General features: G+C 34.6%; 2 pseudogenes; both read left to right on the plus strand.

The window, feature by feature from the left end:
• Nucleotides 1-1505: 1505 nt before the first annotated feature.
• On the plus strand, nucleotides 1506-2314 carry LOC120114655 (annotated as a pseudogene).
• A 7415-nt stretch (nucleotides 2315-9729) lies between these two features.
• On the plus strand, nucleotides 9730-13162 carry LOC120114697 (annotated as a pseudogene).
• Nucleotides 13163-25622: the final 12460 nt, after the last annotated feature.

The following is a 25622-nucleotide window of genomic DNA, read 5'->3' on the forward strand; positions in this document are numbered from 1 at the left end:
TTGACTATTTGGTTTATTCTGGGATTTGGATGTTATTTTACTTTGCTTGTGTTTTGGCTATTTTATGCACATGGATGCTTTTATTTCATATTTATGTTAGTTTGGATGCTTATTATGATTTAAAATGTCATATTTGAGACATTGTACTTTAAGACCATTATAACTATTTAAGCATATTATTTATGTTGACTAACCTCGTTTGGTACAATTGATCTTCACAACTTCTCTTTTATATCTTGTTTTTTTTATTAAGTCTTTTTATTTAACAAAAATGGGGAGAAATGTTAAAGTAAGAGGGAGTAGTTATTTTTCAAAATAATTATTAAAAAAATTTCAAAACGTTTTATTATATCAAAAAGGGAGAGATTGTTGAATCGTGCTTTGAGATTTTGATATACCAAAATAAATTTTAAGATTAATTTTAATATGATTTTCAAGTTTATATTCGATTCAACCATTCGAATATAAAAATTCCTTTTAAAGTCAAATACTCCATTTTTACTCCGTACTATCTTGAAAAACTCAAGTCATTTACTGAAAATAATTTTCAAACGTTTTTACAAAGAGTTTTGGATCCTAATCGAGTCAAAAATCAATTTTTCATAATTGATTATCAATACTGCAAGAACAATACCGATATTGCTCATGTGGTACCGATACAAGTATCGATACCAATGTGTAAAAATACACTATTATACCAATACTGATATTCTATTTACATTTTTAACAAAACAAATTCCAATAAGTTATTTTCGCACTGATACTCTTTGTGTATCAATACGGGTATCGATACTCTAGGTGTAGTACTGATACTTTCCTATTCTCAATGACTAGAATTTTGTAATTAATACAGGCAGTACCAATACTCCAAGACAGAGTACCGGTACTCAAGGCGTCTGGGCAACATTTATTGTGGGAAACATTTATCCCAACGACTCTATTAACTCCCGCAACAACCCAAACGGCTAGAATTGAATGAAGGGGTATAAAAACAAGATTCCAACTCATATGTGAAGACAAAAGAATATAGAGAAAAAGCCAAAAGCAATAAATTGAGCCAAAAATCAAGTCAACATTCTTGAATATTATTTTTTCTTTCAAAGAACACTTGTGTACTCCTTTGTTTTACTTGTTAAGTGTTATTTTTGTTCTTGAATTGTGCAAACACATTCCTAGTGAGGTTTTTCAAAGTTTTCTATTTGTAGTTTCTTCTTAGGAAGGGTTGTACACTTGAGACTTTGGGGTATAAGTCTAAGTGTGTTATAAGGTTACACCTTATCCTAAAAGGTTTGAACAAATTAGTCAATTGGTTGAAATCCTTAGTATAGAAGCTAAGGTAGTGGATGTAAACTTCATTAAGGAAGTTGAACCACTTTAAAATTGCTTGTGTCCAATTTTTTATTTTCTCTCAAAAAGCTTCCAACATTTTTTATTTGCCAATTCTCCCCCCTCTTGGCCATTTCATTGGTTTGATTGACTCAACAAAGGGACACTTTCATTTATCGATGACAGAGAAAAGTTTCAAGGATGTCATCCTCAGAGGAGATGTGGCTTCTGAATATGTAACGAGGGAGTTTGCCAAGCAATGAGTTCAATCTGGGGAGCTAGCAATTATTTTTGAGAAAGTGGTGGTTCCACATGAATGTCCTGCCCTAAGTACAATTTATCTCTTCCCTAAATGAGTTGCAAGGTGTGTTGGTTTTCATGTTTGTGTTAAAAGAGGTGGAGCGTTTTTTTCTTCTTTATTGGTACAAGGTAAAAGGGATTCAATTGATCCTTAGCATTGAAATAGTGAAAACAGATCTTATTGCCAAGACCCTAGTTAGCACAGCTAGAGAAACATTCAATTATCAAAATTTTGATCATTACAACTATTTCCATCGGTATATGGTTGATAGATTTTAGAGTGCAATGTATTGATACTAAAATAATAGTTTACTTAAGAGAAATTTATGATGATGATAAGTTGGTAAAATCAATAAAAACAAAGAGGAAGGATAAGGGTGAGGTTGTTATCATTAAGGGAGGCTATATTAGTCTTGAGCTTTATGCAACAATAAACATTAACAATTTTGATGTTAACATGATGTTCCCTAAACCGTGATGCATGTTCCAGTTTTTCACCTCGGATATCACTGCTTTCTATGAGAATTATTATTCTAATGAAAGGGTCAAAAGTATAGAGGAAATCGTGGCAATTGGATTCATAGCCAACTCAAAAGGAGAGGTGAAAGAAGTTAAAATCCAAGATGGCAGAGTCTTAGAGTCGACCATGTCGTTATTAGTGGAGTGCTTCGAGCATAACAGGTTGTAGTGGATTGAGACAAGTGCTTGGATTCCCATGGAGGATTTCCGATGAACAACCCCTGCTATAGAAGAACCTTGAGGACAAGATTTTTCTGAGGGAATGGTAATGTTATGAATAAGGGATTTGGAGAGAGTAGCTAAGTCAGCAATTATAACTACAACAATTGTCCAAGAGAACACGTGTCAAGAAGGTGCCAAGGACATTGGATGAATTTATTCATCATGCATTTGATTGTTTAGCTTATAAATAAAGGGGTAATAAAATAGGTATGGAAAATTGATCCAAACTTTGTTGAGGAAAATGTGAAACCAATTGTTAGTTTGTAAATGTGAAGATGTGCACGATGTGGGTAATGCGACTATCCAACCCGGTAGAACTCTCTGTGGGCTTGCGAATATTTTTAACCCAAATGTGAAATATTTTTCCTTAAATAGAGCATATCTTTTCAAAATCTATTTTGGAATTAAAAGTATAAATATTAAAAGGGTCCTTTAATCAAAACAACAATCTTGGAAATTGTTTGATTGCTTGATTCTGATTAATGCTTAATTAGGTCAAAAAATTTTAATTGTTCATAATTCAAAAACAATTTTATTTTCTTCTCCTCTAGTTTTTTTTGTGACAGATAAAGGTAAGGAATAGTTTGTGATCTATATAGTAGTGCATTGTAACTAATCATCTAGTTGTTGTATACTGTGAGACAGACGACCAACAATCTCAAGCACCATAAGAGTGATCGACAATCTGTCTTAAGGAAACTACGTAGCTACATGCCTCAACTCATTCACATTTGGTTGTTATGTAAAAATCATGTATTTATCTCTATACTATTTCTTTTACTTATTTAAATAATATTTTCTTTTTATTTTATTGTCTCTTATTGTTATAATTCTAATAATATTAATATAGATTCTTTCTTCTACCTTTCTTTAATCCGAGACGATTCGAAGATCTTGGAAAATCGTGTAAATAAAATAAATTCATTTTCAGGATTTATCATATCGTTTTAACGGGTTTTCTAAAAGTGGACAAATCTATTTAAATATAAATTGTTGTTAAAGTAATGTTGGTTACTAATTTTTCAAAATGTTGATTCTGTAATAAAGAATCAATTTGATTCTTTGCCTGGAAAAAAATTCCATATGTGGTTGTTGTCATGGGGCAATTAAAGAATTGTTATGATTCTTTTTATTTTATGGTATTATTTGGTAATATCATGTAGAACTAATATTTTGATATAACAAATAAGGGCAAAATATTTTGGACTAAATTAAATTTATTCAAAGTTTTCAAAAATAATTCAAAGTACAAATCAAAGTTGAAAAATATGTTTTTAAATGTTTTTCAAACTTAGTCAAACCTTTTCAAAACATACTGAATCATTTTTGCATTTTAAAGTCATGTTTCCAAGCTTCTCTGGCTCAAAAGATCGATTCCTTAGCAAAAGGATCGATCCCTTTGACCAAAGGATCGATCCCCTTGAAAAAAGATCGATCCCTTGGACAATAGTGAGTTTGGGATCGATCCCTTGACAAAAGGATCAATCCTCGAGGAAAAGGATCGATCCCTTCCCAAAAAGAACCGATCCCTTTGGTATAACGATCAAAAATTTGAAAAATGATCGATCCCTTTGGTAAAAGGATCGATCCCTTTTGCCTTAAAAGTTGCAGGTAACAACTTTTTGATCCCCAAAGACTCTGAAACATCCCAACGGCTAGTAACTCATTCCAACTTATAGAAACAACCCACAGACACTTGAAGAAGGTCACCAACAACTATCCAAGCATTCAAACACAAGAGAAAATCTTTTTAATCCTTATTTTCTTTCTCTTGTAAATATTTTTGTTTTATGCTTAATTGTATATCCTTAGGTTTTGTTTTTGTGAGCTAAATCTTTGTAAATTATACACAATCGTAAACATAAATTATATGCAGTCATGGTGGAACAACATCATACTTGACTTTACCTAACAAGGTCGAATTCGCTCTTTCATCGTGTTTCCTACATGCCACAAACACAAAGCACATAAACATTAATCAAGAGTATAGGTTATGGCAAGTAACATTCACTGTATTGCTCATGTTTTTCAGTTTGTGAAAAGCCATAATAATTTCCTAATCACTAATAGTTTCTACATAGAAAAACATTACACAAAATTAATGCGATCAATTATGTAATACCCAAAATATCGGGTCACTGATTATTTTGAAATGATTTAAATTTGAAGGATTAAATTGAATAAATGGTAAAGTATAAGAAATGATTTGATTAAGACCAATTAGTAAGAATGGAAGAATGAAAGGGCATTTTGGTCCTTTAGAGTGTAATGAATTTAAAATTCATTTTATTAGGGACTTAAGAAAGGGAAAAAGGGGAAAGTTGGAAACTAAACTAAGTCATCTACTCTTCTTCTTCCCCCGTGACCGTGCTCTCCTCCATAGCCAAAGAAAAAGGGCAAAGATAAAGTTTCCGAATAGCCGGACATTATTACAACTTATTAGCGAGTCTTATCAGGTGAGTGCATTTATTGTATTTATATGAGATGAGGGAAGACCCGCAATGAGTCAACTTAGAATGTTTTGATTTAATGTATGTTTTACAGTATTTAATATACTTTCATAAATGTGTATGGAAATGATATTATGAATAAGTTTTAGAGTATGAGTTGCTCTAAAATAAATGAAAATGCATAACAATGCATTATTGGCAGAAAGGTGCCATAAATGAATGCCATAAATGAAAATGCATAACGATGCATTTTTGGCAGAAAGGTGCCATAAATGAAAATGTATAATGGTGCATTATTGGCAGAAATGTGCCATAAATGAAAATGCATAACAGTGCATTACTGACAGAAAGGTGTCATAAATTAAAATGCATAATGATACATTATTAGCATAAAGGTGCCACTCATGGTATTCATAAAAGGTGAATGACCATTTCGGCACTTCGGTGCAATATATGTACCTTAAATTCTTATTTAACATATATTGGGCAAAATAAAGTATAATTGGGAACAAAATACAGAAAAATAAGTATGTTGGATATACTAAGAATGGTTTTGATGACTATATGAAAGAAACCTGGGATTAATTGAGATGATTAATTGATTTTTATGAAGTATATGAATTAGTTCGTATTTTAATAGCTATGATATGATTATGTATGAATTTCAGTTCAATTACATTATTATGCCTCACTAAGTAAATGCTTAATGTGTATTGATTTCACGCGTAGGTAAAAGCCGAGATTAGAAGTAAAGAGTACTGAGCAACTCCAAGCATCGAGAAATATATTGCAATATCAATAAGACATCCTATGATAAAATTTTTGACTTAGTTTAGTGGCATGTACTTATGAATGTCCTATTAGCTCTATTTAAATATTTTAGAAATTGGTTTGTAATAGATTAATTGGATCATCTTATATTGATTTTAAATATGTATAACATGAACTAGTATTGATAATTGGAGTAGACGTGTTTAATATATATATAATTGAATAATGTCTTATAATTTATATTTATTTTTTTAAATGGTTTTATCTAAAGAAAACGAAAATTTTATTGATTTTCAAGTATCGATAATGTTTCAAAAGTCATGTGATATCTGTAACTCGTGTACGGAAATGTATACGGGAAATGAGTGTTACAAATTAAACCTGTGAAAGCTTGACTCGATAAGAACAACCCGAACCTAAGACAACAAGGATCTCGTCAATGATAGTTACATAACATAGAGGGTCAAGAATCGTCGCTTTAGGTTAAAAAAGAAGAGTGAAGAATCGTCGCTTTAGGTTAAAAAAGAAGAGTGGTTTTTCCTTTTTTGTGAGTTCATTTTTTTCCTTATCAACATCTCTTTTTTATTATAAACCTTCAACTTCATCCATTAACAAGCTTTTGAGTTACTGAAGCTGTTGTACGAAGTACTTATATGAGTTATAAATGACAAAATCAGTAAAAGTGAATAAAAAATTCATTGTTTTGGTAAGAAGAAGAAAAAAAAGTCAAATGGTCAGACAAACATGCTGAGTCAATTGGTTTAACGTGTTACATCAACATTCTGTTACTACAATAATGACTATTAATGACGAGTAATCGATTTGTAACAAAAATCCATAACATTAATGATCAATTTATTATTTTTGAAACTTTATAAGAAAAATAAAAATTTACTCAAATATTAGTGACCATTTATATAGTTTACTCTTATTAAAAAGCCCAATATCTTAACACAATTAGAAAGTTGAATACACTAAAATATCGCTTGGATCGGCTGCGCGGCCAGTAGTAAGCAATTTCTTGAACATAGCACCAATTACTAACCGATGTTGCAAGGCTTCGGTTGCAAATTGGACCTCCAGTGGTCAAGTAAATAGCCACTTTAGCCCCTTTCTCTTTTGTTTGATGTTTCTTTAGGCTATAATCTTTCTTAAATTTTTAACCATTTTCATTTTCATTATATAAGAATTTTGTTTTATCTTTTTATTTTAAAACTATTTTCAATTATTTTTATTAATATTTTTAATTTAAAAACTATTTACTTTTTAGAATCGCTCTTATATTAATGTCTACAATATGATTATATTTATTTTATCATACCACCATTAAATGTCTATATCATAATACATATTTCACTGTTATCTTTTACTAGTTCCCAGGGAAGGATTTTTTTCTAATGGGTATTGAACCCGAAATCCAAAAGAGAAATGAGATGTCATTTAAAGATTATTAACTATTTCATTTTTTTTTATTGGAACCAATAATAATAGTAGTTTGATTAATATGATTTATGATAAAAAAATTCTCTGATTTAAATTATATTAGACTTAATTTTACATTTATTTTAACAATTTAAATTATAAATATTTTAATATACACATCCTAAATCCTAATTTTATCTCTAAATTGATTTTTTTAAAAAAATTGTCGCTCTAGGCAACGCCATCTCTCTTTTTTCTTATTTTCTTTTGATTTATATTTAAATGAACATGTTTTCACTTTGTTTTTTTTTCCTTTATCATATATTCCTAAAGCGTTAGTTTTTGTATGCTTTTATGGTATAGTTGTTCTTTTAAATTTATGGCACATTTTGCCTATCGTTAGGACTTATGCTAGTTTGACGTTTCGTGTTTCATTTATCACAATTCATCTATTGATTAAGAAATATCAACAGTCTGATATAGTTAGATCTCCTTTTATGATAGTTTATCGATATATTAAAAAACCATTCGTAGAGCAATCTGTTAGATTGGTTCAATTAATCTACATTCCTACATCAATTTTACGTCTAAATTTGGATAAAGATAGAGAGATTATTGATAGCTATTATGTTTTTGTGAAAGATAAACATGTATTCGAGAGAATATTTTATTTTATTCTATTTGAAAATAATAATTTAAGTTATAAAACCAAATAATCATACTATCATTAAATTGTATTTTTCAAATATTATTTTATTTATCATTGCACAATACACTTTCTTTTTTTGAAATAATTCGAAGTGATTATAAAATAATATTTGTTCATAATTTTTTTAACTATTTATAGTGTATACATATCTTGCACGTAAATGTTCGAATCCATGACTTATAACAAGAAGAAAATCTCCTAAAAATTGCTTGATGGGTTTTATTGTCCAATCCTCATAAACATTAAAGGAAGTGAAAAGTTGCAATGGCTATATCTTTTGTGATGGGAATAAATGTGTTAGATGCGATAATGAAATTAACTTTAAATTAATGACAGAGTTTAATATTAATTGATGTTAAAAAAATTTAAAAAATCGTACGAATCAACTCACTTCATTGTTTAAAAGAAACATTGTTGTTCTTAGAGGTGATGAATTTGAGCACCAATAGTTGTAACAGATTGATTGAGTATTCATTGTCAAATAATTGAAAGTATTTAGAATATATATTATTTTGTAATCACATTAGTTTAATAAATAAAAATTAAAAATCAATTTTATTAACTTAAAGTTTTTTAATTAATTAATATTTTTTAGGAGACCATAGCCTCACAAGTCTTCTATCTTCCACCGTTGAATTAAATATACATTGAATTATATACATTTTCGTACAATTTCTGGACGAAACTATGACTATATTTACCAAATGATGTAGGAGTTATGACGTTGAGATAAATCTAAGTTTGGTTAATCCTTTGTAATTTCTCTTGTTTAACTAAAGGAGTCGAAATACATGAGATTTGCACATATAAAATATGTAAATCATAAACAAATTATGAAATGAAGGCAAAAAAAATGAAAATGAAAGGTTACAATTAGGATGGTAATTGGTACAATTTCATTGATTTCGCATCGCATTAATTTTAATTGGGGCGGAGATAAATATAAATTTAGCGGGTAATAGGCGGGTATATATATAAAAAGTCATACTCGTCATGGGTAGTTAGTAAGTGATGAGTTTAAGACCTTACATGTTCTGCATCCGCACACCTACTAATTCACACCATATAAATTTTGGATCATTATGAATTTAAGTATAGTTTCAAAGATTATTTTATAAATCTTAAGATTTTATAATTTAACCAAATATTAGACATATACTGAATTAATCTACATAACAAATAAATGCTTAAAGTATACATATTTTTTATTGAAGTACCTAAAGTATTTTTTTTTTATCAAAATAAATACTTAAAGTTATCTTTTTGGTCAAAACAAGTATCTAAATTATTTTTTTAAAATAAGTACTTAAAGTATTCAATTTTTTTCATTAAAGTACCTAAAATTTTCTTTAACTAATGTCACATGTTAACTTTTTTAGAACTTAGATGAAAAATTTAAATAGTTTAGATACCTATTTAAACTAAAAAGATAACTTTAAGTATTAATTTTGACCAAATAATATTTTATGTACTTTAATAAAAAATAGAGTATACTTATTTATGATATAAGCTTTTATTTTATTATATTTCTTAATGAATGTGCTTATTTTGTATTTTGTTACTTACGTAAACTGTGAGGTTGCTGATAGATGAATATGAGTGGGTATAAGCGAGTACGAAATGAGTTGCGAGTACTAGTTAAGTAATGGACGTGGGGTAAATTTAAGAATGTACCTATATAGACGAGTGCGAATTTAAAAGTTTTACCCATCATAAATTATGAGTAGATTATGAATATAAAATGTTATGTGAGTATGGAGATAGAGAAAGAATATATGCACCCGTCCCACCAGTCGTCAATGATCCCTAGTTCCAATGCACCAAATAGTGTAGATAGATCAATTGAGCCCTAGTGAACCTTTGGGTCTTGATTGAGCTTTCAAAAATTTTTGTATACTACTATAGGCCCAAATATTTGTTGTTTGCAGCCCAGAATTGAAGCTCAGTCTGCCTCTGGTTTGGTCTCCTCCCCCAACTCCCTTTCGTAATCTAAAACATGAGAAGGACCGAAAGAGGCAGCGTGTGGATACCTTTTCCAGGTCGAAGCTGTGTCTTCTACTACCGCCGATGATGAAGATGTTCACTAATTTTCAAGCTCCAGCTTTTGTCCTCCAGTTTTCCCGGATCTCGCTGTTTTTCTAACAACTTTCTTCGAACCAACTCTCACAATTCTCTTCGATCATGTCGCTAACAATTAAACTACACTTCACTTCCACCACTTAGCATAGTTTCAACAGCAAATCCAGTAGATTCAGGGGTTATAAAACTAAAATCTGATCAAAATCTATTTAACATTTTAATCCTTTAACATTATTTTCTTACCAATGGAAAACAATGCAAGTTCCGGTTCAGTCTTCTTCAACTTCCTTGATCAAGAGCTCGTTGATCGAGCCTGATGGTGGGTTCCTCATTGATTTGATTGTCCCGGAGAGTGAAAGGGAAGTGAAGACGGTTGAGGCCGAGTCGTTGCCAAAGGTGAGGCTAACTAAAATCGATGTGGAGTGGTTGCATGTAATCAGCGAAGGCTGGGCTAGTCCTTTAAAAGGGTTTATGCGGGAAGATGAGTATTTGCAAAGCTTACATATTTTTTCTTTGAGATTCAAAGATGGGTCCTTTGTCAACAAGTCTCTTCCCATTGTTTTGGCTATTGATGATGAGACTAAGGAGAGCATTGGCTCTTCTTCCGACGTTGGATTGGTTCGGCCTGACGGAGACTTGATCGCCATTCTCAGGAGGTTCATACTCTTTAAAATCCTATTCCTGTTTTATATTGATTGTTCTAGTCCCATTTTTTACTTTGTAAATGAAAGTTACAAAAAAGATATAAGGTTGTTTTAGAAGTTGGCCTCGATTAATTTGATGTTGGCATTCGTGGAGTCTTGTTGGTTATGTAGTTCATTGCTCGGTTATGATCTAATTGTCAGCAAGCTTTCGATCCAATGTATTGTTCTTGAAAATAACTTTTAAATGCTGCTTAAGTTGTATTGCAGAATTCAAATCTACAAGCATAACAAAGAAGAAAGAATAGCAAGAACATGGGGAACAACTGCACCAGGTTTGCCATACGTGGAGGAAGTCATTACTCCTGCTGGAAACTGGCTCATTGGAGGTGATCTGGAAGTTTTGAAACCCATCAAGTATAATGACGGGCTTGATCACTACAGACTTTCCCCCAAGCAACTTAGACAGGAATTTGATAGGCGTAAGGCGGATGCTGTTTTTGCTTTCAGCTAAGGAATCCTGTCCATAACGGGCATGCACTGTTGATGAATGATACTCGGAGACTAGTTTTAGAAATGGGTTTCAAGAATCCAATTCTCTTGCTTCATTCTTTAGGTGGTTTCACCAAGGTTGATGATGTGCCCTTGGATGTTCGGATGGAACAACACAGCAAGGTTTTTCCCATCATCCCTTCCGTTTAGCCATTTCTAGTGTTTTTCTTATTAAGGTTAATTACTTTAATGACAAGAGATGTGCACATTCTTTAATTCATTTTGAACTTCTTCATAGTTCAGTACTTGGACTGAATCATGATGTTTTTCTTGTATTGTGGAATGCAAGTAAATGAATTCTTCTGGTCTTGAAATTTTTAAATTTCTGTAGGGATAAGATTCTCTGTTTAAAGTGGCATGTGTATTGGAACCACACAAAATAAATTTATTAGGATATCTGAAATAATAATTGGATTACATTTATGTTCAGGTCCTAGAAGATGGAGTCCTTGATCCTGAGACTACCATTGTGGCCATATTCCCATCACCTATGCATTATGCAGGTCCAACAGAGGTACAGTGGCATGCCAAGGCAAGGATAAACGCTGGGGCTAATTTCTATATTGTAGGTCGTGATCCTGCCGGCATGGGCACCCAACGGAGATGAGGGATTTGTATGACCCGATCATGGGAAAAAAGTGCTGACTCCTGGCTTGGAAAAGCTTAACATTTTGCCATTTAGGATAGGTAACATATATCCTGGTTTAACATTAGTTTTTGATACTATATGCATTTATAATTCAAAACTCTACTAACTCTTCTTGACTGGCATTTAATTGTTGGTATGGTTAGGCAGTCCTTTTTGCTAGATCTTCAATAAATGAGCTACTCCCCACGACAAGATTCTTATGACATGATGACTCAAATTTGTGGCATGTACAACCTGTTCCTTTCTAGAGACTCTCTGCTTAATCAATCTCGATAACTGTCAATATGCAGCCCCAAAATCTTTTTAAATACTTGTCCTTTGAAAGGGAAAAAATACTACTGATTCTAAGTGGAATGCCTACCACTCATTCAGGACTGCATTTTGTTTAGATTGCACCTACATTGTTTTTCTTTTCTTTTTGCACTCATTCTCCTGAGATATCATATCAGGTTGCAGCTTATGACACAGTGGCAAAGAAGATGGCATTTTTTGATCCTTCACGTGCCAAAGAATTCCTCTTCATCTCTGGAACCAAATTTTTCTAGAATTTGATGTTGTTTCAGGCTTCTTTATTTTATAACAATAGTAAGTATTGTGCAGAACTGCATGTCAAACTGAATTTGATGTTTGCTACTGCGTTAATTGGTCTTGGTTCTCATTTTGTTTGAGATTCTACAGTGGCAGACTACCATGGGAAACCTGGTCTGCTCAGAAACTTGAGGGATTTAACTTTACTCGTTAATTTGTATTAGGTCATAAAAGATTATCATGGACTGGTTTGGCTTGATTCATTACATTTCAGTAAAAAAATATTACTATTGATGAAATATATGATGATGAGGTCTATGATACAATGCATTTCTTGTGATGATAATTTCAGAAGAGTAAGTATATTTTATAGTCTGGCCGCATGTACCAGTTATTCTGTGCTTATAGAACCTTATAATGATAGATTGGATGTTCAACAGTTCAATGCAACTCGAAAATCTTCTCCTCATATTATCCTTTTTTTTCTTCTAAGCATCTTTTGTTCTTGAATTTTCCATACAACTGTTTGAAATGTTGTGGCATTTTCAAGCTGTATGTAATTATGATTTATGCAGTTCTGACTTAACACATTGCTGCAGATGCGAACATATGCAAGAACTGGTGAGAACCCTCCTGACGGTTTTATTTGCCCTGGAGGATGGAAAGTCCTTGTTAAATACTATAAGAGTTTGCAAGCAGAGGAGGCAACACAACCACCAGCCGCTGTATCTTAGATGCATAATTCAGTAATAGATCTTGCAGCAAGTTTTATTACAACAAATAAGGCAAGAGTTTCCTTTGGTTTCAAGTTGAGCACCATTACTCCTAATTTCAGCAGCTCCAGTAAAGAATTCAACATCTCCAAGTCCACTTTTATTCCTTTATTCAACTCTAGGTGGTGATGGTATATGGATTTTTAATATTGTAGTGAGAAAACAATTGTTAATTCTATTAGCGGAACTGATGCTCAACAGATGTGACAATCTCTGATGGCTTGCGCTGGTTTGAAATCTGAATGTATTGAAGTACTGTTTCTTTTCTCTACTCAATTTGACATTTCCAACCGCGTAACTTTAAAATCTTCATTATTTCGTCTTGTTGGACCGCCAAGCTTCAACTCAAACAATCCACATTGATTAGTGTTCCCGTCTTACCTATTGAAGCCAACTTCCACAGTACAGCATTTCATGCAATCCACAGTTGAAACGCTGAACAAAATGTCTGACTTTATAGGTCTTCCCGTGGTTCAAAGACTACCCAACATTCTTCCAAACTTACAAGTTGCATGGTTAGAACATCTTCTTCCCTGATACCTACCATCCACCCAGCTGGCTCGGACCCCTTCCAACAGACCATTAACTGATGCAATTGTTATAATAGACCATCAATGGAAACATTGACGTTATTTTTTCCTTCACCTTACACAGTACATGTGCATTATCTTTCCGTTTATGGTACATCCGTAAGTTATAATAGACCATCGGGCTTACCTGTGAAATGGGACCATCCCGTTTTCATTTCTTCTCCAATACATTCACAAATTTAAAGGTCGAGTTTTGAACGAGTTGACCGTTTCAATTTCCTTGGTTCTGTCGAGCTGCCTGCCCACCGTTCCTAGCTACCAATATATTTTTTGGGTTCCTTAAAGATGAATGGAGCATTGGGTTTCCTCTGGTTTTTAGTCAAGTATTCTATATTTACAGATTGTGAAGTCGGTGTCTAGCTTTCTCTTCGGTTTGGAACATGCTTGTAATTGCTGTCTGGTGAATAAATTTCTAGTAAACGGTCGACCTCTTTCCCGTGCAATTTGCTTGTACGGTTGCTTTGCAGGTAGATAGTCACCTTAAACCAATTACTTACGCAATACATAGAATAAAAGAACCTCTTGGAATAACAGAATCCTGAGGCAAACCACCAGATGTCCGAAGTGTAACACCCTAGACCAATACAACACACAATCGACTGATTTAAGGTGTTAAACGGAACCACTGAAGTTGCCGGCCAACTTTTTCTTACTTTCTTTAATTACAAAACAACTGAAGAATAAATAAAATCTTTACACTAAAGAGCTCCAACTTAAAGTATTTACACTTTACAAAAATGATACAGACCGTTCTATTGAAACTACAACTCGACTGGACAATAAAGTTTACAAATATACATGCCCTTTCAAAAAAAAAATGTTGAGACGTACTCTGAATCTGCACTGGTCTGAACTGGGTTTTGGTCTATCTATTGCTCTTCACATGCTGGATCTACTAACCTGCCCACAGAAACAATCTAGCTCAGCGACACACTAATAGCTAAAAGATAGTAACTGCTATCACGGAAAGGCTAGCTATCAAGTCTACTGATCTGATCTGCTTAGTGAATATCCTTACGATACTCACTCTCTAAGCTACTGTAGACATCATGGTGCGGTTGAAGGATTACTGCATCTCAGAGTTTACGCATTCCTTTAGTCTATTGAGATATGACCCCCAGAATTCTGCTTTGGACACCATGGCCCTAACTAACCCACCCCTTGCGAGTGTCAGGCCTCGGCCTTAGTTAGTCAGTTTTAAGGGCCTTGCAACCTACTGTCCGCGCAGTGTGAGTACTATAAATAGTGCGGAAATATGTGCAAGTATACACAATCGAACAAGTAATATAGTGATAAGTGAGTATCGTCTCCATAGGGATTAGAGGAAATTTAACAAGTTCGGTTAAAGCACTTTACTCTGTCACCTAAGTAAAGTTAGCGATGGTATGTACAAATGAGAATGTTGTGGCAAAATGAAATGGATGATGTGGAAATGGAATGATGTTTATATGGTATCAAATGTATATGTCGTGCCAACGTGGATGGATATGTCTTGGCAAATTAGATTGTGCTGAGTGCAAACAAATGGAAATGTCAATGCAAAATAAAAAAGTAAATATAGGATTTGATTATTAGGACTTTGTCTTTCTCACACGACAAGCTACTATGGAATGAGTGATAGGAGTCACTAAGGAAAACATAAGTCTACTTCTCAGAATGGTCTTACTTTTATGCCTTGTATGCCCAATAGATTCTACTAAGGTGCCCTATGCTATCTCTAGTAAGGGACTCGACAAATTGAAGATGTCCTGGCAAAACCGGTTGGCATAAACCCCTGCATTGATCCTATTGGTCCATATAACAGGATATGTCTCGGCAATACCTTTTTTCGGAAGCATTAATATCTAATATATCATTCATGCACAACTCCTTTTAGTCGAATGAAATCCTAGCCTTATCTCTAAGGTGGATTAGGCCTAGTTACTATCTAGAAACCTTTGCTTATGTGGTTCCTCCTTAGTTTCTCTCGAACACTAAGGATGTGCTACCTAGATATTCTCACAAACCCTAAGTAATATCCTAAGGAATGGCTACTCTCGTAGCTCCTACAACTTTAAGGCACTAAGCTTCATAAACAAAACAGATTATAGCATAGAAAAATAACCATTCATTTAAGTAAAACATAAATATCCAAAATGAACTCCCACCAAATAGGATTAGCTCATGGTGGGGTTCAAAATAAGCAAGCACAAAGCAAGTTTATCCGTTCCTTACAACCCAAATGATAAATTATGAAAGCAAAGAGAAAATAGAAGGAGGAAAAGCATTCGACGTGCACTGTCGGAGCTTTCCTCGACCACCACGAATTACCCCCAGCGAACTAGCTCCTCTCGGACGCCTAGAACGCCACTCCCTCTAGCTTGTCAGTGGAGAAATGCCACGACAAGTAGGATTGACGGAGAAATGAGAGACCTTTTTCCTATGACTTTTAAGTTCAAAATGGCGTGGAACCAAAGTCTTTTTCATTGTGGCTTCATCCTCTATTTATAGGGGAAGATTAACCCTAGGACTTGGTACTAAAATTCCTAGGATACCCCAAACCATGCTTAATTCATGTGAGGATCGGGCATAGCTAGCAGTGGTCCAGATGGGTAGCTGGCATTGATCCAGCCTGGGTTGTTGGCTGAGTACTCGACATAATCCTGTTGCAGAAGTTCAAGGATAAACAAGATCAGCAGCAGGGCGGCGCGGTCAGTAGGATTAGTTGTAGCAGTGTTAATCCCTCCAGGCGGATCCTCGAGACGGATTTCTCGCTCCCGGTCAAAGATCACGAGAAAGTAGGGACAATTGGCTTCAAAAATATATTCTTTCACTTTGCTTGCTCTCGAAATGCCACTCCAACTCGACATTTTCATTTTTCTCAGTAGTATCCTTATGGCACGACATTTCTCTTTCTCTTTTCCTTGCTATCAATTCCTGCACATCACCAAACAAACACATTCCCCATAAAGCAACACTGATTACAAAATAAAATATCGCGGCAAACATAATTCTACCACATGCAACTATATGCTCCTAAATGCATCTACATGGTCCTAAATGAGGTCTTAGACATTTAATAACTTAAGTGAAAAGGTCCCAAAATGTGATCTTTTTACGGAGTTATCACACCCCTAAACTTAATCTATTACTTGTCCTCAAGCAATGGATAATATTAAGCAGAATAAAAATACCATGGCAAGTTCAGAAGAAGAATAGTTATATGGGATAAAATTTCAGCCCTCAGCACATTTGGCTTCAATATGCTAGACTAGTTCGAGAAATCAAGTACTGTCCCCTAGGGCAAGATTCTTTGTGTGGGTGTGTACGTGTTTGTATCCAGTCCATGCTTAACAAACCTAAAAATTTTCTAAGCAAGCTTTTTTAATTTGCCACGACATTTACAAATTTTTACTCCCACCTAGTTTTCTTTTCTTTCATTAATTCTGCTACGAGGGGAGTCAGCCTATCACACCTACCATCCCACACTCTAGGTGAAATGGAGCATACCTTCCACCCCCGAGCTAGTCAGGTAGAGTCATCCTGTGACTACTTTCATTCACTCATATGCCATGGCATAGCGGAGTTTCCCTCTACAGATATGCCAAGAAATTTATTAACAATTTCATAATTTTTTTATAGAAAATGTGGGGTTTTCATCATTCAAAGTTTTATGCCATGACATTTAAGAATTCTCTTATAAAAAATTTTTAAGTTTCTCAAGCATGAAAAAACATACAATCGTGTATTCAAGGTTTTCAAAGAAGCACATCCTAAAGTCGGTTCTATCATCCTCAACCAGTTATGTACATTCCTAGCCATCAAGAATTCATCATCATCGGGCATCCTTAATTAATTCCAGAAAACTAATTCTACATTTACTAATGTCATGGCATATTCATTATACTAAGACTATCATACAATGATTTAAGAACCCTACCTCCCTCAAACTTGAGAGAAACATTATCATCAATGCTTACTAAAAGCTAAGTAAAATCTAAACTACATGCTATGAAATGCAATGCAATACAAGGTACCTCGACTTTGGACTGGTGGTGGTACAACGGTCGTGCAATGCATGCACTTACGCAGTTGAGTAGGGTTGGAGTGTTCAAAGTCAGATGCTAGCGCAGTAGGTGGAGTACTGGGCCGTCTGGAACTATTTACAACTGAGGCTCCTTATGCCTAGATACGTTTTGAAACAACATCGAATCTTGTGCAAATGGAATTGCTGCGACATTTCCGATTGAGCTACATCGTATGGCTCTGTGGGCTGCGGTAGTGCTGTTAGGGTTAGTAGTTGGGGCTCAATCTTGTGTTGCTCAATTGTGGGCACGGAGTGGCTTTGGCCAACATCTTTTGTAAGCCTTTAATACACAATCGAACAATTAATACAATGATAAGTGAGTATCGTCTCCACAGGGACTGGACGAAATTTAACAAGTTCAGTCAAATTACTTTACTCTGTCACCTAAGTAAAGTTAGTGATGGTATGTACAAATGAGAATGTTGTGGCAAAATGAAATGGATGATGTGGAAATTGAATGATAGTGATATGGTATCAAATGGATAAATTGTGCCAAAGTGGATGGATATGTATTGGCAAATTAGATTGTGCTGAGTGCAAATAAATGGAAATGTCAAGGCAAAATAAAAAGTAAATATAGGATTTGATTAATAGGACTTTGTCTTTCTTACACGACAAGCTACTATAGGAATGAGTGATAGGAGTCACTAAGGAAAACCTATGTCTACTTTTCATAATAGTCTTACTTCTATGTCTTGTCTGCCCGACAGAGTCTACTAAGGTGTCCTATGATATCTCTAGTAAGGGACTCGACAGATTGAAGATACCCTGGCAAAACTGGTTGGTGTAAACCCATGCAGTGATCCTATTGGTCCATATAACAGGATATATCTCGGCAATACCTTTCTGCGGCAACATTAACATCTAACATATCGTTCACGCACAACTTCTTTTAGTCGAATGAAATCTTAGCCTTATCTCTAAGGTGGATTAGGTCTAGTTACTATCTAGAACCCTTTGCCTATGTGGTTCCTCCTTAGTTTCTCTCGAACACTAAGGATGTGCTACCTAGACATTCTCTCAAACCCTAAGTAATCTCCTAAGAAATAGCTACTATCGTAGCTCCTACAACCTTAAGGCACTAAGCTTCATAAAAAAAACATATTATATCATAGAAAATCAACCATTCATTGAAGTAAAACATAAATATCCAAAATGAACTCCCACCAAATAGGATTAGTTCATGGTGGGTTGGTGGAGTTCGAAATAAGCAAGCACAAAGCAAGTTTATCCGTTCCTTACAACCCAAATGATAAATTATGAAAGCAAAGAGCAAAGGAAAGGAGGAAAAGCCTTCGATGTGCACTGCCAGAGCTTTTCTCGGCCACCACGAACTACCCCCAGCGAACTAGCTCCTCTCGAACGCCTAGAACGCCACTTCCTCTAGCTTGTCAATAGAGAAATGCCACGACAAGTAGGATTGACGGAGAAAGGAGAAACCTTTTTCCTCTGACTTTTAAGTTCAAAATGGCGTGGAACCAAAGTCTTTTTCATTGTGGATTCATCATCTATTTATAGGGGAAGATTAACCCTAGGACTTGGTGTTGAAATTCCTATAATACCCCAAACCATGCTTAATTCACGTGAGGATTGGGCAAAGCTGGCAGTGGTCCAGATGGGCAGCTGGCATTGATCCAGCCTGGGTTACTGGCTAAGTACTCGACATAATCCCGCTGCAAAAGCTCAAGGAGAGACAGGATCAACAGTAGGGTGGCGCAGTCAGCAGGATCATCCGTAGCAGCACTGATCCCTCCATGCGGATCCTCGAGGTGGATTTCTAACTCCCGATTAGAGATCACGAGAAAGTAGGGACAACTGGCTTCAAAAATATCTTCTTTCACTTTGTTCGCTCTCGAAATGCCACTCTAACTCGGTATTTTCATTCTGCTTAGTAGTATCCTTATGTCACGACATTTCCCTTTCTCTTTTCCTTGCTCTCAATTCATGCACATCACCAAACAAAAACCTTCCCTATAAAGCAACATTGATTACAAAATAAAATGTCGTGGCAAACATAATTCCACCACATGCAACTATATACTCCTAAATGTATCTACATGGTCTTATATGAGGTCTTAGACATTCAATAACTTAAGTGAAAAGGTCCCAAAATTTGATCTTTTTATGGAGTTATCACCTACCTAAGGATATATACGGACTGCATCTATACTTTGACTCCACTATCTTCTCTAAAGGAACTCGGGTGTCCGAATCATTTGCTAAGCATAAATAAGGCTAGTCATATTTGTCCTAATTATTTGGTTTATACGTTTGAATTAACATTAATATTGTTCCAATTGTAGTATTATTTGATGATATAATAAAGTGTTGGGGTACGTGTCTAAATCCCTCAAAACTGACCTTTTTGCCCAAAATAGACTGATAGTATCAGTACTAGTCAAGAGTATCGATACTCCTACAAAAGTTTCAATACTTTATATAAGTACTGATACTTTTAAACATTCTATTTTGCCTAGTTTCGATACTTTCTGCAAGTTTCGAAACTATGCCCTAAAGTTTCGATACTCTTGAAAGAGTTTCAACACTCTTGCCCAGAAAACACAATTTTACCCAGAAACGAAGAACAAGTATCGATACTAACCCTATAATATTGATACTCTACCTGCAAAAGTTATAAAACAAACATGAAAAACTCTATTTTTTAATTCCAAATACCCTATTGAAATCCCCATACATTCTTTAAAGTCTTATATAATATTAAGGGACCATAAATAAGGCTTAAAAACATGCTGAAAACATTAAATATAAAATATACCATAGAAAACTACTAAATATGCTTTATCTCAACTTTCTAGCTAAAATTCCTTTCTAATGATTCTACAACTGGTATGGAAAAGCTAATAGTGTGTTACCTGGATTCTTTGGATGCTAGAACATTTCTTGAATAACCTAGGTATCCACTATTCCTTTTTTATTGGCTTGAACTCTCTCTTCAACCTCTTTAACTAATCAAGGTATAAAAATGGATTACTTACTTAACTAGGTGTTGGATAAAGCTTAGATACACTCCCTACAACTCAAAAACTCTCCTAAAATAACTTAAAACACTTGATTTCTAAAAACCAATAAAACCCAATTTTGAAAAACTAAGTTAAACCTTGAAAATAAGGGCTCTAATGGAAGTATAGAAGATGAAGAATAGATTTATTACCTTGATTGTTTCAATCTAGGCTTAGGTTTCCTTAGAGCTTGATCTTGACTAAGTAAAATAAATGAAAAAGAAGAGTCTGGAGAAGAAGAAAATTGGAAGATATTTTTGGGGAATGACTCACATGAAAAATAAGGGAGATAAAGGGTTTTTAACCTTTAAAATGAGCTACATGTACACTTTTAGTCTTTCTTCCGTTAACTCACTTTTATTAAACACCACTATCCTTTAACTATTGGGCCAACCTAAGCTTAATTCATTTTTGAACTAGTCCAACTATCTTAAGAGGTCTAACTAGCTTGACTTACGGGTTTCGGATTGACCAAAACTACTGACCTGAGTTCCGGGGCATTACAACTCTCCCCTCCTAAGAGAAAATTTCATCCTCGAAATTTTGACAGACATATAACTCTAATCTGACTCTAAGGGTTGGTCACTAAATCAACTATGGTTGTTATTAGAATAGGAAATAAGGTAAGGTTACCTATGATCTCATCAGCTGCACCCTCATCCTCCTCCTCTTGAGCTCTAATCTGAACAGATAAACTTACTTATCTCTGAAATCTTTCACCCCTTTGGACTGTCGAAGCTGACTGTTGGGTCAAAGTTGGAACTACACTCTGAGCTTCTGGGCAATATCAAAGAAAATGATCTAAAGACCCACAACGGTAATAACCCTGAGCCCTAAACCTATAAACTCTCAGGTGCTTCCTGCCACAACGAGAACAAGTGGTATGAGTAGACGCTCTCGACGATCCTCCAATACTAGCTACTAGTGCAGTAAACAATGGTATCCTGCGCTGGCTAATCTTATTCCCTCATTCACTAGTACTTTGCATTGATCGGTTAGACTTATCTACAATGGATCTCTCAGGCTCCTAAAATTCTCTAAACTTCTTAGATGGCTGCATTGGTTCTACTGACTCTGCTACTTCTCTACCCTGACCTAAAGTAAAGTCTTCTTCCGCTTCTCTCCTTGCCATAACTCTCTCTACTTCTTTTGCCTGGCAAACTAACTCGACAAAGACTCCCGATGGATTGACAGTTAAATAAGTCAAGATATCTAAGCGGAGACATTCTCTGAACTTTAAGCAATGATGGTACTCTAACGAAACCAACTCTAGGGTGTATCTACTCAACATGAGAAACTCTACCTCGTACTCGAATACTAATATGTCCCCTTAGATCAACTGAACGAACCAATCTCTCATTGTATCTATTGTGGGCTTCTCCTATATACTTTTGGCGAAACTCCTCTAAAAATCAATACCATGTGGGTCACTGGGGCTCTAACGACATCTCCACTGTTTCCCACCAATCTATCACGTCACCTTTCAGCAGTGAGATAATGCACTCTAATATTCCCTTGGGAGTAAGATACAGCTGACGGAGGGTTCTAAAGGTTTCCCTTAACTACCAGTCGGTTACAATTGGATCATCATCCCCTGACCCAAAGAATTCAATGGTCTAGTACCTCCGAAGCCTTTTTATTGGTTTCTTGAAGTGCTACAACTGGAGAAACAAACTAGATTGGCTGGACACATGGGGTAGCAGGTGCCTGAGGAGTAGCTCTAACAATCCGCTCTAAGGTAGTGGTTAGATTCCTGAAGAAAGCAACCTCTTAAACTCACGCATCTCTAGGCTCTCTATGCTCGGAGTTTAGGATGAACTTATCTCCTGAATCACTGGCTAAACGAGTTCTACTCTCGTCTCTTCCCTCTCTACTATGATCTGGGCTTCTGTCCATCTCTGAAATTCTGAAATTAAGAGGAAACAAATAATTACTATCACTATTGCAGATAGAAAAGTATGACTCAATTATTTAGGGGCATGTATACTTATAAACTCTTTATTGACACTAACTGACTCTGACCGACACTGACCAGAACTGGCATGTGGGTCCTATGAACGTCAATCATGATGCTCTGATACCACTAAATGTAACACCTACACCAGTGTGACACATAGTCAACCGATTTAAGGTGCTACATAGAACCACCAAAGTGGCCGACCAAATGTTTCTTACTTTATTTAATCACAAAAAAATTGTAAAATAAATTGAAGAATAAATAAATTCTTTACACCAAGGAGTTCCAAATTAAAGTATTTACACTTTACAAAAATGATACAGACCGCTTTACTGAAACTACGACTCAACTGGACAATAACGTTTACAAATAACATGTCCTTTAAAAAAATGCTGAGATGTACTCTGAATCCGTACTGGTCTGAATTGAGTTTTGGTTTATACTGCTCCTCACCAGATGGATCACTGACCTGCCCACAGAAACAATCCGAAGGCTGAGCTAACTAGCTCAATAATACACTAATAGCTAAAACATACTAACTTCATATCACTGAAAGGCTAGCTATCACGTTTACTGATCTGATCTGCTTAGTGAATATCCTTGTGATACTCACTCTCTACGCTATTGTAGACATCATAGTGCGGCTAAGGGATTACTGCATCTCAGAGCTCACGCATCCCTCTAGCCTACTGAGATATGGCCCCCGAAATTCTGTATCGGACACATACCCCTAACTAACCCACCCCTTGTGAATGTTAGTCCTCGGCCTTAGTTAGTCGGTTTTAAGGGTCTTGTGCCCTACCTAAGGATATATTCGGGATGCATCTATACTTTCGACTCCATTAGCTTTTCTAAAGGAACTCAGGTGTCCAAATCGTTTCCAAGCGTCAAACAGGGCTAGTCTTATTTGTCCCTGATTATTTGATTTATGTGTTTGAATTAACATTAATATTATTCCACTTGTAGTCTTATTTGATGATATAATGAAGTGTTGGGGTACCTCATGTCTAAATCCCTAAAAACTGACATTTTATCCAAAACAGATTGAATGTATCGATACTAGCCAAGAGTATTGATACTCTTGCAAAAGTTTCGATACTTTATATAAGTACCGATACTTCTAAACATTTTTTTGCTTAGTTTCAATACTTTTGGGAGTTTTGAAACTATGACCCAAAGTTTCGATACTCTTGAAAGAGTTTCAATACTCTTGCCTAGAAAACACGATTTTACCCAGAAACGAAGAACAAGTATCGATACTAACCCTATAGTATTTATACTCTACCTGCATAAGTCATAAAACAAGCATGAAAAACTCTAATTTTCAATCCTAAAGACCCTAGTGAAGTCCCAAAACATTTTTTTTAAAAGTTTATGTGATATTAAGGGAGCATAAATAAGGCTTAGAAACAAGTTGAAAACATTAAACATAAAATCTAACATATAAAGCTACTAAACATGCTTGATCTCAACTTTCTAGCTAAAACTCCTATCTAATGATTCTAAAACTGGTATAGAAAAGCTAATAGTGTGTTACCTGGATTCTATGAATGCTAGAACACTTCTTGAATCAACTAGGGATCCACTCTTCATTTTCCCTTGGCTTGAACTCTCTCTTCATCCTCTTTAACTAATCAAAGTATAAAAATAGATTACTTACTTAACTAAGTGTTGGATAAAGATTAGATACACTCCCTACAAATCAAACACTCTCCTAAAATGACTTAAAACATTTGATTTCTAAAAACACATAAAAACCCATTTTTAAAAAACTAAGCCAAATCTTGAAATTAAGGGCTCTAATGGAAGCTTAGAAGATGAAGAATAAATTCTTTCCTTGATTGCTTTAATAACTACACTTTTAGTCTTTCTCCCTTTAACTCACTTTTAAAAACACCACTATCCTTTAATTATTGGACCAACCTAAGCCCAAACCCCTTTTTGAACTGATCCAACTATCTTAAGCGGTCTAACTGGCTTGACTTATGGGTTTCGGGTTGACCGAAACTACTGACTCAGGTTCTGGAGCATTACATGAAGCATATAGTATATTGCAATTTGATAATCCTTCGTTGACATATAATTATGATTCCCCATAGTTAAAAGGTTTGCTTTTAGAATTGTTTTAAGGGAATACACATGTTAATTAAACCCTGATGTCATATGGACCTCACTGTTTCATCTTGAGAATTTGGGAGGGCAAAAATTAACATGGCCCTAATTCATGTACCCTTCACGTCTTAACGTGAGGTCATTTTCTTTCACCCGAAAACAGTCATTACCGTTGGGTAGAATGTTTTGGACTCACCTTTGTGTTCATATACAAATGTAAGATTTTATTTTAGGATATGGACTTTTAGTAAATTATAATAAAATTTAGAGATGAAATTATAAAATTTTAGGGATATAAAATTAAATTATTAATAAAAAAATATAAAAAATTATCTAAATTAAATGAGAATTTAAAATTTTCAAGGGTGTTGCCGCATCTGAGCACCACTCGATCTACCTTTGTTTGTATCAATGTCCATTTTTAAGCTTCCATCTTACATTCAGTAAACAAATTAATTTCATTCACAGAACATGGTGTTGTGCCCTTTGGTCAACGAGTTCTGCCTTCTTTTTTTCGAGTACAAGCCCTTCAACGCAATCCATTGAATTTGTTGATGAATTACCATCAGTTTTTTATGATCAGATTCACCCCACATTCTGCATGTGTTGATTCTAGTTGTAACCAGAAGTGGAACAAAAATTTGGTTTGGGAAGTTAGGAATACGAGTAAATTATACAGAGATACTCGTTATTTGTCTTAAACCAAAGCACGTATGCTCTCAAAACATTGAAACAATACATTAATTATTCAAGAAGATTCAGGTACGATCAATGTACTAATACATAGTTAATGCCATAGCTACCAAACAGAAAACATTACTGATAATAATGGTAACAACTATATATTATTAAAACGGAGGGGAAGATTTTCAAAAGGGTACAGTACAGTCCAAGACGTACGTAGCCGTAAAAAAGCATTAACCAGAGCATAATTTG

Source organism: Hibiscus syriacus, unplaced genomic scaffold (assembly GCF_006381635.1).
Source record: "Hibiscus syriacus cultivar Baekdansim isolate YM2019G1 unplaced genomic scaffold, ASM638163v2 tig00110239_pilon, whole genome shotgun sequence".
NCBI lineage: Eukaryota > Viridiplantae > Streptophyta > Magnoliopsida > Malvales > Malvaceae > Hibiscus > Hibiscus syriacus.